Source organism: Micrasema longulum, unplaced genomic scaffold (genome assembly GCF_059751315.1).
Source record: "Micrasema longulum isolate JH-2025_06_02 unplaced genomic scaffold, ASM5975131v1 h1tg000774l, whole genome shotgun sequence".
Taxonomy (NCBI): domain Eukaryota; kingdom Metazoa; phylum Arthropoda; class Insecta; order Trichoptera; family Brachycentridae; genus Micrasema; species Micrasema longulum.
The window spans coordinates 411,063-424,539 of record NW_028277968.1 but is presented as its reverse complement, the minus strand read 5'-3'; positions in this window follow the sequence as shown (position 1 = coordinate 424,539).

Here is a 13,477-nt window from a genome sequence, read left to right as displayed (position 1 = left end):
GGACGTCAAAAACTTAAAGCCTTGTAAACGGAATTAAGGATCAGCAGTGTATGGCCCATGTAATTGTATCGCCTCTGTTTTATGACAGTTGTCGCCGGAGTTTCCTGCGTCCGCTATCTTATTTCTTCATTCCTCACAAAGTTAAGCCACCGCACAACTAAGATTTTTCTCAAACACCTTATCTCAAACTCAGTATTTTACTGTTTTGGGTTCTAGTGAGAAAAAGCTAAAAAAAATAAAAACGTTATATAAAACAAGAGATTTAAAATCATTATTGATTTCAACAATAACATGATGTAGAATTAAGGAATCCAATAAAGTAATTTTGAAAATAAAGACATGGATTGAATATTGTTTTTTTTTTCTTCAGAACAGGCCACGAGGCCAAATTACAACGCAAGATACTTGAGAAAAATCACATTCAATTTTGGTTTTCTTATCGGGAATCGGACCCGAAATCTTCAATGGGGAAGAATATGAAAAACGGATGTTCAAACATAGGCAGAATGGTGAGTGTTAAACAGTGTGCTCTAATAAATAAATAAAAAACAGTTTATAAAGTAATCGAAATCAAAATGAGACAACTTTTTTAAAACTCTTTTTTTCTGTAGTTATGTAAGTACAGTGTGTAAAGTGGTCACTTACACCAAATAATGACATTTATAATAATAAAAATATTTAATAGTTTTATTCCACTTTTATTTATACTTATTTTATAAATTTTTTACCAGTCTGGTAAAAAATTAATGACACGAAAAAGTTAATACTAAAATTAAAATACTTAAATATGTTAATACAAAGATGGTAAAATAAAAATACATAGCAATTATATAAAAACGATTCTATCCTATCTGAACTTTTTTCCACAAATATGTCGTGTCGAGTCGTATCGCGTCGTGTCGTGTCGTGTCGTGTCATGTCGCGTCATGTCGTGTCGTGTCGTGTCGTATCGTGTCGTGTCGTGTCGTGTCGTGTCGTGTCGTGTCGTGTCGTGTCGTGTCGTGTCGTGTCGTTTCGTGTCATATCGTGTCAAATCGCGTCGTGTCGCGTCATGTCGTGTCGCGTCGTGTCGATTCGTGTCGTGTCGCGTCGTGTCTATTCGTGTCGTGTCATACATAACACGAAAAAAATAATACTTAAATTTAAATATTTAAATTTGTATGTACAAAGATGCTATAATAAAAATACCCAGCAATTATATAAAAACGATGCTATCCTATCTGAACTTTTTTCACTAATATTTCGTGTTACGTCGTGTCGTGTCGTGTCGTGTCTTATCGTGTCAATTCATTGTCGTGTCGTGTCGTGTTGTATCGTGTCGTGTCATGTAATGTCGTGTCGTGACGTTTCGAGTCGTGTCGCGTCGTGTCTTTTCGTTTCGTTTAGTGTCGAGTCGTGTCGTGTCGTGTCAGGTCGTGTCGTGTCAGGTCGTGTCGTGTCGTGTCATATATAGCACGAAAAAATAATACGAAAACTTAAATATTTAAATTTGTGTATACAAAGATGGTAAAATAAAAATACCCAGCAATTATAGAAAAACGATGCTATTCCATCTGCTCTTTTTCACTAATATGAAAGATGTCGATATCCGAAGAGATACGGTAAAAGATAGAGTAAAGACATTGCTCTTCCTACCGGCATTACCACCGGCAGGTTGGTTCTGCAAGCAGGAAGGTAAAATAGCCTAAGCTGCCTATGTCTAAGGTAGTCATTAGGAATATAAAGATACACCTGTGTATGTTAGTTGTAGTACCACGGATTAATCGGAAAAATACATAAGCAACTATGCAAGTATTTTACAACTTTGTATACTTTATGGAAATGTGTTATTAGTTCTGAGTTTATATACTATATCTGTTTGTTTACTATATAATGTTTGTAGAACTGTTGATTTCCCAAATAAAATAAAATTATATCGTATCGTATCGTACTGAATGTAAATTTAGAAATGATTATCTTATAAAATATTTAAGATAATTATAAAACGTTGTTAGATATAGGTAGGTTTGTCTAGCGATTTTTATGAAAAAAAACTTTCAATTTTCTGCACTGAAGTATTCTGATATTTTGCATTCATTCAAATTAGCAACTACTATAATTGGTACTCGCAATTGTCAATTTATTATGAATGCACCATGCTAATGCTAATACTTACAATATGTACGATCACTACCGTCAGCAAAATACGCGGAAAACCCAGAACTCGTTTGAACAAATAATAATAAGTTATCTCTAGACAACTAAAATGTATTTATCAAAAGGTAAAAAATAAAGTATTTATACATTTTGCAATATCGACATGTTACAATATAACTTTAGTTTTTTTCTTATCACCGGATTTTTTCGTCAAGGCGGATGAAAAATACACTTATGTGTGTAAAATCATACCAGAACCCTGGAGGAGTATCTTCAACTCCATAGCTCAGGTTGCCTGTTTATGAAGGACTGGAAAGTGTTGCATTTTATTTTTTCCATTACCGCTCGACTGGATCTGAAGCGTATGGCTGATGTATCAAATTATTATGACGCTGCATGTAGAGTATCAATGCGATTCTCTATGCACCACTGGTATTAATTTTAAGGACTAATTTGTTATCCATTTATACAAACTGAATTACTTCAAACAATGGTACGTACATTTTAGCAAATTGCCTTCGACCTGTACTAGTTATTCTGATTCTAAGAATATACTCGTACAAACACAAGGACGCGATACGATAATAAATGATTCACTATTGTTATTATCATTTTATAACACTTATCCGACTGTTCATAGACATAGATTATTATTTTTCTCTTATTATTTAAAAACAAGAGAATTACATGAGAAATTATTAATAACTCAAATGACGTTTCAAAGGTCGTAAATAACTTGTTTGGGAAAAATTGAAATCGAGTTTTGGTAGAGTAAATACATATTTTTTTAAAAGTAAAGATAATAAAAATAGTTATAATTTGAAAAATTACCTGTTACACAAAAATAAGCCTTAAGAATTAGTATCACTAATTTTTACAATTTTAAATTAATATGTGTCTATAAAACGCTATTGACCAAAAAAAAATGTTTGTACCTACTAATTAGTAGCATATTGTTTTTATTTAATAAATAATTTTAAATTCCCGGGAAAATGGTTCATTACATTGGCTACGCCCCTAATATGCCACTATTCGGTTGAATTTTGAACTTTATTTGTGACCGTTTAAATTTAAACAGAACTTCGTCACGAATCTTGACGTCTCATTTGTCGAAGCCAAACATGTCTCGATTTTGTAGACATATTTTTTTACAATTTTTATTTCTCCACAACATCCATACTGATATTGAAAATACTATAAATTTTTCTGAATCCGTTTCACATATTTTTACCGGTATTTGTAAAATATTATATTTCCTTGTTATTATTTTTATGTCCCGACTTGTTAGATTAATCCACGTTAAGCCGGGGTTATACACAGTCATTCAACCAATATGTGCCTATATGATACATTTATGTATATATATATTATGCTGACATGGGTATACACATAAAATACAACAAATGTTTAGGTCTGAAACAGAGATGGAGAACATTGATAAGAAAAAAATATGGAAGTCTAGACATTTACAAGTCTTATTACTTGTCATTGGCTGGCACAATTGGCCACCTTACTCACTGTCTAAAAATCACAATTTCGCCTGAAGCATCCGTATGTTTTCAATTTTTCCATCTTTTGATTATTTTTAAAGTTAAGGAGTCGAAACCCTTGTATTTGATTATCATTTACATTTATTTGCTATGTTTATTTTTATTATATTGTGTTGATCGTGTTCTTGAATATATCGAGGTCTTACTGACAGAATGCATTAAGTCATAAAAACAAGTTCCAAGATACTCCCATTTAAAGCTTTTTCAACGTATTATTTTTCCGACAGTTTCCATTTATTTTTTTCAAATCTTTGAAAGAGTAATTTTTACTCTATGCAAATTATTAAATTTGAAACTCACATCTTGCACTTATATTTTAAAATGTCTGGAATATATGAGACTGTTGATTTAATGCATTCTGTCAGTATAGCCTCGATTATTGAATAGCATCATTTTACTGCCGTTCTTAATCCTTGCTACATAATTTTATGTTCATTTTGTTTAGTTTCTTGCACATATTCACAATCTGCGTAAAGAACTGGATTAAACCCCCTAGAGAGATCTTCATTGACATCAACAGATGATAAAATTAGTAAGCAGAATGGTGAATATTACAGTGTGTAAAGAGGCCACTTAACCAGCCAATGACAGCCCTGTAGATGCTTAAACTTCTATATTCCCTTCTATAAAATGTTCTTCATCTCTGTTCTTATATGTTTCTTGTACATGAGTTTCTTTGTATAACTTATTTTGGCTATTTTATTTTTATTTTATTTATTTTACAGAAACAAGCATTCAACAATGATTAAATAACATAATACACATAAGGTGTAAAGACAGACCAGCGAAGTTTCTAAATAAAAACTTCACATATGAAATTATGGTACAACAAAAGGGTGTGTTCGTGTGTACTTGTATGAGAGGGTGACTTCAGGTGTTGGTAACCGTGAGCATCATTAAAAAGCAAATGGGCTTAGGCCATATATATAATTTTAAAAATTATGTGTTAGCTAATATATTTGTCTGTTTATTTATTTCATGTATAATATTAATATAAACTAGCAAGCAACAAAATTCTGCCTTTCGGGCATCATGTAATAAGCCCCCTGGTCCTTGGTTAGTTAGGATCTCGAGCACCATGGAATGATCATTCGGGCCTCGCAATTTTTTTGTTGTTGAGTGCAATCTAAATGTGGTTAAGAAAAATTGGACACTCAGAATAATGCTACCAAACCCGTTTAAAATTTACATTTATAATATATTGAATAGCTACACAAAAAGTTCGGATCGACATTAAATAGCTATCGCTAAATATTATATGTTACTTTAATCGGCCAGTTGGGCCTCATGTAACTAGCGAATTCGTTCCAAAGGCCTTGGCTAATTAGGATCTCGGATGCACTGTATAAGTTATCCATAATAGAAAAAAAAAATAAAAAGAATAAAAAATAACCGATTGAAAAGGTAAAATGTAAATATTACATTCAAGAGAATTCATAAAGGAACAGTATAAAAACATGAAAAAGGACCTACTTACCCCTTAAAATAGTTTTATGGCTAAATATTCGAGAACGCAGAATTGACAGCCGTATAGATGTTTATAATCTCAAAACTGATACACATAACTTTTCGTATACGGCGTAATGCTTTAAATCGAGAAACATTATTTATTGTTATTGAATTGAAAGGTTGAAATTTTATAATGTGACATTTAAACGGTGTTTAGTTACAAATTAAAGTAAAGTAGTATAAATAATATTTAATAACATTTGTTGATTTTTTCAACATGGTTTGACATTTCAATAATGTTTTGAAATATTGAGAAAAAAGTGAGAAATTGAAATTCATTTCACCCTCATACACATATGTACCTGTACCGAATAATTTTGGCCGACGGATAATTTTGCCCCAAGCTTTAGATGACAAATTCGAACATACGAAAATGAATCCGATTTACCTAGAGAATAGAGCTTAAATTTGTATCCGCTAATTTAGTCGATCGTTCAACATAGCATGGCACTATAAATAACGTAGGGCGATTTTCTTTTTAAAAAAAATTATTTCATTAATCCATCAGTAGGGAAACACAAAAACCAGTACACAGTGAGGTCGACTAATCTCCAATCGATTTCTATCAGCAATAATTTCACCTGCAGGTAGAAACAAAATAAGTTCAACCAAAGTAGAAAATAATAAATAAATATCCACCCACCGGAATTTTACTGGACCAAGTGGATTGGCGCGATACGTGTGAAACGGAGTCGCACATGACAGACGCAATCAATCATTTTTAGAACAATAATTAACATAAATTTTACTCATCAACAGAAATTTTAAATAGAAAAGGCTGAGACACACTAAATTTACAAATAATTGGAAATCTGTATTGGTATTAAAAGACGGCAGTAAAAGTTGGAGATGAAATGACTGAACATCGACCTTTATCGTGGAGTCCGGCCAAGGATGTATAATTTCTCCTATTCTTCTCAGCATGTACTCAATAGATTTAAATATTCCAAGAGACTAAAGAAAGAACATTCGATGGTGTAAAAGCGAACGGACTGATCACAATCAATATCGACATCGCTCATTTATCGCACCGGGAGTGTTCAATATTTTTTTGTGATTTTTTGTGCAGCTTTGTTACAGACAGAGCTATGGATATAGAAGAGTTCAACTTTTCCACAACTCATCACATCACCCAAAACGTATCCAAATCTTAATGTTTCCGCATCTCGTACCAACACTTCTAGCATTAAATGTATTGAAGACTTAGACGACATTTTGTCTTCGTAAGCCATCGTACAAAACAGTATTGTTATCATAGCTGATCAGCCGTCAACATCGTCTGGTATATTTGTAAGCCCTCAAAATTTCAAAGGCTTTCCGAAGGCATTAAAAGGAGTGACATAAGAAAGGAAAGGAAAAAAGGTCAATCTACGGATACTCTTGAAAAAGAGAAAATTATAAACAGGTCAAGTAATGAAAAGCTGGCTAAAAAACCCAGAAAGATACATCAATACTTGATGATCAGCAAAAATAAATCAGAAAAAAACCAGTATTGCACGGTCCATTAGATTCAGATGGTGAATTTAAAGACTTAGTTGTTCAAGAGGAAGATTTACATAATGATTTCAATTGAGATCTTGGTGAAGGGAGATTCGTTTTGGTTAAATTTACTATTGCTAAAAAGTCTGATATATACTATGTTGGGAATGTATTTAGTTTTGATCATGTTTTACAAGAGATTTTTGTAAAAATTATATTTTTTTATGATGCCAGACGTTCTTGATATTTCTACTGAAGCTCTAAATAATGTTAGATTGGCAGCCAAGGTATTCAGGCACAGCAAAAAGACAACACTGCGATTACAAATTTCCAGTTCAATTTGATTGTATTAACGTTCGTGAACAGTGAACGAAATCTCACTAAACGGTACTGTCGATGTATTCCTACAGCAAGGGCAGGTATTTAAGAAGCAAACGATGTTGTCTCTCCTGACTTGCGATGTCACACTTACCATTTCCGCCTAGATTATGCTATATACGTATATTTTGTTAATTATCTACGTACCTTTTGTTAATTACACACTTTGTTAATTTAAGTAGGTTTAAAGAATGTTAAAATTAAGTATTACTCATTATTGCCAATCTATTAGAGCTTACTTAAGCCTGTTGATTGGCTTAAAAATAAAAAAAGATCTACATACTACTTGGTTCAATCCTACCCTTACACGGGTAGAAGTGAGCCAGTGGGTTTCTTACTGTATTTATTAAAATAATAAAAAACATAACCATATTATCAAATTTGTTTTATTACCATCACATAAACAATAAACTAAGCTAACATAGGCAGTTTACTCAGCTGGTTTATCTTGTTTCCTTTTCCCGAACAACAGTTTTTTAAAAGCGTGGTTCACTCCTACCCGTGCTCCCCTACTAATCTTAAATATAAACTTATAATTAGAAATCGAACACTGATTTGATCAATCTTTAATATTATTATTCTAAAAATGACTGATAATATCTGTCATGTACATGCCCGTTTCAGACGTCTCGCGCCAATTCACTCAGTCCGGTTAAACTAGAGTATTTAGTAGGACACATATTTTTTTTTTTTGGTTTAATTTATTTAATTTATTAATTGAATCGGTTTGTGGTCTTGTGGCTAGCCATAGGACCACAACAACTGTCTCGGACTCACGGACCAAAGGTCCGTGGTTCGAATCCTACTCTACCCCAACTTGATTCCCATTTTCTAATAGTGAGTTATTTACAACTCGTTGACAATGGCCCTCAAAATTAATTTTTTGGGTAAATCATAAGAACGCAAATATTTATTAAAAAAAAAAAAAAAATCTACTAGCGGGTGATAATTTTGCTAAAAAAAATCGAGTGGAGATTTGTTGGCCTCATGGTGTGCTGTTTCGTGTATTCACCTGCCTATTGATAAATGAAATGATTTAATAAATAATTATTACTTATTTGTTTATAAATTTGTATAAACAACTTTTTTTTTTTTTTTAATTACACTTCAACCGGTTTCGAGGTTACTACCTCATCGTCAGGAATTTAACTAACTTATAATTACACGCGTTACTATTTATATAATAAAATATTGTATGAAAGAGACAGAAAATTGAAAGAAAGAGAGAGAAAGAAGATAAAATAAATCATAACCATCTGAACATAAATATCATAAATAAATAATATCATCATAAATATCTGAACCATTGGAGAATAATTTAGGAGTTCCCCAAGGATCAGTTCTAGGACCAATTTTATTTAAATATATATAAACGTCATCACAAATATAATAAAACACTGCAAACTACAATTATTTGTCGATGATACATTAATCTATATAGCGGGAGAAAATTATACAGAGACTTTACAAAAATTAAACGAGGACTTAAACAGAATATCTGAGTGGCTCAAAATTAATAAACTTCAGCTTAATGTTGGAAAAACAAAATACATAGAGTTAGGAAGGAAAAAGCCAAACCCAAGTATGATTGTACTTATTGATAATGAAACCATAGAAAAGGTTAATGAAATGAAATATTTGGGGATAATACTTGATTCAAAATTGACATTAAATGCAAATTTTGAACACGTTAATAAAAAAATATCAAAAAAATATTTTTCCTTAGTAGATTGAGAAATAAATTAAATAAAGATACTGCAGAACTAATTAACAAAACAATCATTCTTCCACATATAGATTACTGCTTAACAATATTATTTTTAGCAAACGAAGGAAATTTAAATAAAATAGAAATTTTACAAAATAAAGCGATGAGAATAGTTCTTAAGAAAAATAAATATAGCAATGTAAAAAAAATGAGAGATGAACTAAAATGGTTATCTGTAAGAAGGAGACTTAAATTTAATATGTTGATATACATAATTTTTTTCACGATAAATTACCAAAATATTTTAAGAATAAAGTTGTCTTAAACAAAAATTGTCATGAATATGCTACTAGACAAAAGGATAAAATAAGACTATCATTATTGAAAAGAGCTGAGTCGTAAAATTGTTTGATGTATAAGGGTTTAAAATGTATGATGAGATGCCTGAATGTATGAAGAATGAAAAGTGTCGAAAAAAAAATAAATGTATAAGTTACTGTAAGGAAATGTAAATATATATAGATGATGGAAATGTACATAATACTTTATATTAGTTTTAATATAAGCTAACTTAAGAAATAAAAAATAAAAATAAAAAAATAAATAAAAAAATCACCGGACTGGTAGAAAACGCATACGTCCGATTGAGCACGCTGGCATGTCAAATATTTGAGGTTTTACGATTAATATATTGATGATATTACTTTGTGTTAGTTTGTTTATGACGTGAAAATATACTGAACTGTGGTTATATTTCAACAAATTAAGGTATGTTTGCCAAATAAAATGGGTTGATTGTTAGTTTGTTTATGACGTGAAAGTAAAGTGAACTGTGGTCATATTTGATCAAATTGAGGTACGTTTGCTATGTAAAATGAATTAATTGTTGGTTTGTTTATAACGTGTAAATATAGTAAACTGTTGTCGTATTTAAACAAATTATAGTATGTTTGCTATATAAAATGGGTTGATTTGTGTTCAAACATGTTGAATTTTATACTTTCTGACAGTGAGATCACAATTCCATTTAATAAAATAGAAACTATGACAAAATTTAATACTAACCAATCAACTTATCGATTATGTAAGACCAAAAGATAAGTAGGATTCAAAATAATATATAAAGGCATGATAAATATAACATAATAGGTGGTCTCCGTAGTGTAGTTGTTAAGATGCTTGACTCACGAACGGACGGTTCCGGGTTCGATTCCCGGTAAGAATACAAAAAATTTCATGTGATTTTTGTCAAGCCTGACTATTCTGTGCTACAATTCACTGCTGTAATATGGCCTCCTAAGTAAATAAGTAAGTAAAGTAACTGCAATTACTAATCATAGTTTATTTTATTTCATTGTTTCATTTAATTTATTCACCACTAATCCATTAATTTACTTTCACTTTTAACTTAGGCCTATCCGCAAGTGATCAGTTATTATAAAAATAAATAAATCAGAAAATAAAAATCTGTAAAACAACTTAGAATACTCTAAGTAAAACAACGACTAATGGTGTTTAAAAAAAGAGTTAAAAGACACGTATGTCAACAGAAAATAATCATTTTCACATAAGAGATTAACTCTGAAAAGGCTGTGGTGAAAAAATCTTTTGCACGTGGTGATGTAACATCGCGTTTCCTCAAACAATGACAGAATATTCCAAAGTTCAGACATTTAAAAAAAGAAGCATTAAAAAATCCTGTTAAATAATTATGATCCCATCCTTTATACAAATAATATTAAAATTTAGGCATATTAAAGCAAAATAAATAGAAAATCACAAATACGCCAGTCATTTTATGAGCGTGCGCTCCTGCTCACTGCCGATAACCGACTGATTGGACGAATTTCCTTTTTTGTTTTTGTTTCTTTCCCTTAAATACCGGCCATAGGACCGCGTCTTGGTTTTCTTTGTATAAATTATATTCACGTGCTCTTTCTCATAAAGTAAAACAGATTAATCGTTGTATTGACATAACTTTATAATTATTCGTATAATTATTCTTCGCATGACAAGGATAAATATTTTTGGAATGAAAATCGAGCATATTTATACAAATTATACTTTCCAAATATTCATTTGAACATTACAAAAAATACAACTTGATCATTTCAATAAAGAGAGATATATCAAGTTGTGTGTGTAGCCACGTGTTACACCACAACCACATGGGAGTTAAAGAAGAATAGGCAAATAAATGCCGAATTTAGTTGGCAGGAATCCTATTCGTTAAATTTAAATTTAAATTGTACCGTCAGCGCGTTTACCTACCATGCAAGAGGTCTCGTATTCTATTCCTGAAATGCTCGACATGAAATATTGATTTAAAAAGGTGTGTTTAAGCTAAAATATTTCAAAATCCCTAGACTGGCTAGATGAAGGAGCCTGAGGCGTAAGACTGATCATCTTACCTTTACGTAACAAAAACTATTCAGATTCGCTGCGATTGGTGTATAAATGTCGTGCCCTATACACCAAATTCAAATTATATTTATTATTATTTTTTTAATCTCCTGGCAGTCACAATTATTATTATAATTCACCAATACCTAGACTACACCAGCTAGGTAACGAGTATGGTGAAGTTGATATATTTCGTCTGTCTTTATATAAATATAGGTTAAGTATTCAAAAGGTTATAAGTTAATTTGTATAAAATTTCTTAATATTGTTCTTTATTTACTTTTTTTTTCTCATGTATCTCTATAATAATGTATAAACTTATGTGTGTATATGTATGTGTGTATCATATGTAAATTTATTAAATATTTTTCTATGTACCCTATACCTATGTTGGTACATTTCTTGATTTTTACTTATTATTGTATCTTTTAGCTTTTCTTATGTTATCTTTAATTTTAACTAAATTTACATACTTATGTTTCACTGCTGCACTTGAATGTAATTTCTAATATATATTAAAGCCCGTAGGGCGTGTAAATTAATAAATAAATAAATAATAAAACTAAAAAGTATTTTTATTATTATAATTAAAATGCAGTTACACCAAGAAATGTCAGTAGAAAAACTCAATATGTTAATTAAATTTTATTTACATCGCATACTGGACGATTACTGCCGACTGTTCGTCGGTCGTTCATGTCAGAGCTACGGGACGCAATCCGTACTGGGAGAGCCCTGGATATATGAAATAATGATGATGATTACAGAGAATTTTGAGAACCACACATGATGTGAAAGGTATTTGATATTTTTATTCGATTTTAGGTACGAGTAAGTAATAGAATTTTGCAGATATTTTTGTAACCTTATTCTTAAAAAACTCCGGAGAAAAATAATATCCTTTTTAAAATGCTGTCGGCGGTTGGTGAGATACTGATATTATGAATACCCTTCTTAATGCACAATTTGCTCCGAATAAAATATGGTATATTCCGGCGAGGAACGAACACACGTATGTATACATCTGCACGGAAATACGTAGAGGTGACTCACACATGTAACAATGAACATGACAAGGGTGTATAAGTGAACGCTGGTAAACCAAAGTTTTAGAAAACTTTTACATTATTTTGTTAGCAAGCCATAACATATTTTCTCCGCATAAGTATTTTAATGGAATAATCAACAGTGGAATCATCTTCAATCCATTTCCAGAGATATTTTCACAGAATCATCATTAAACATGTTATTTTCAAGTGACAGTATCACTATAACTTAAATTAGCCTTGCAATGCCTTCAGGCGCTTCAGTTTCGGTGAGTGGAACAGCATAATACTGATTTAGCTACCTGAGCAGCAAAAGGGAATTTTTTTTTTTACATTTGTAAAATAATGAAGGTCTCTGAAATACTGTCCAGTAAAAAAATTAATCATTTTGTTACTTATTAGTAGGTACCTAGCATGAAAAATATTTTTTAATTTGTAATTTTGAGTTCCCGCAAGAACGATCATTCCATCAGCCACGCCCCTAATACGCCACAACTCATGTGTTTTTATTCCTGACCATTTAAATGGGTTCAGAACATTATCACAAATCTTGACTTCACAATTATCAAGGCCAAACATGTCGCGTTTTTCTAGTGACATATTTAAAAAATATATATAAATAAATATGAAAAAATTTCTTCATAAAAGCCATATTGATTTTGAAAATACAATTAATCAAATAGGTACGAAGGTTTTCACATAATGTTACTGACAGAATAGCCGAAGTGCTGAAAAAATATGATATTGAAATAACGTTTGGGACTGTGGGAAAAATAAAGAGCCGTTTATTGAACCCAAAAGATAAGAATCCCCTGGAAACGGAAGCTGTTTATTAAATAAGTTGCCAAGGATGTGATAAAGTGTACATAAGACAAACAGGGAGCACAGCAAAGAAAAGGGTTGACGAACACAAAAGAGTGTGTAAACTTGGGCATCCTGACAAATCTACAATAGCGGAACACTTTATAGGCAACGGAAATTTTTTCTCCTTTAAACTGAAAATTTTGCATAAGCCCAGTAATTACAGCGCACGAATAATAAAAGAGGCAATTGAAATACACAGACACCCAAATAACATAAACAAAGACGACGGGCTTAAATCAAACTCAACATGGTTCCCAGCACTACATACTACGAAAATGAATAGAAATGTGCTTACTGCCGACTGCGACACGGTACAAATCACTAGTACTTAAATGCATATTTTTTTCTACAAAACACTCAGTTTACCCTGAAGATGGCTCTTGCAATGGTAGCCTAAACGTTGG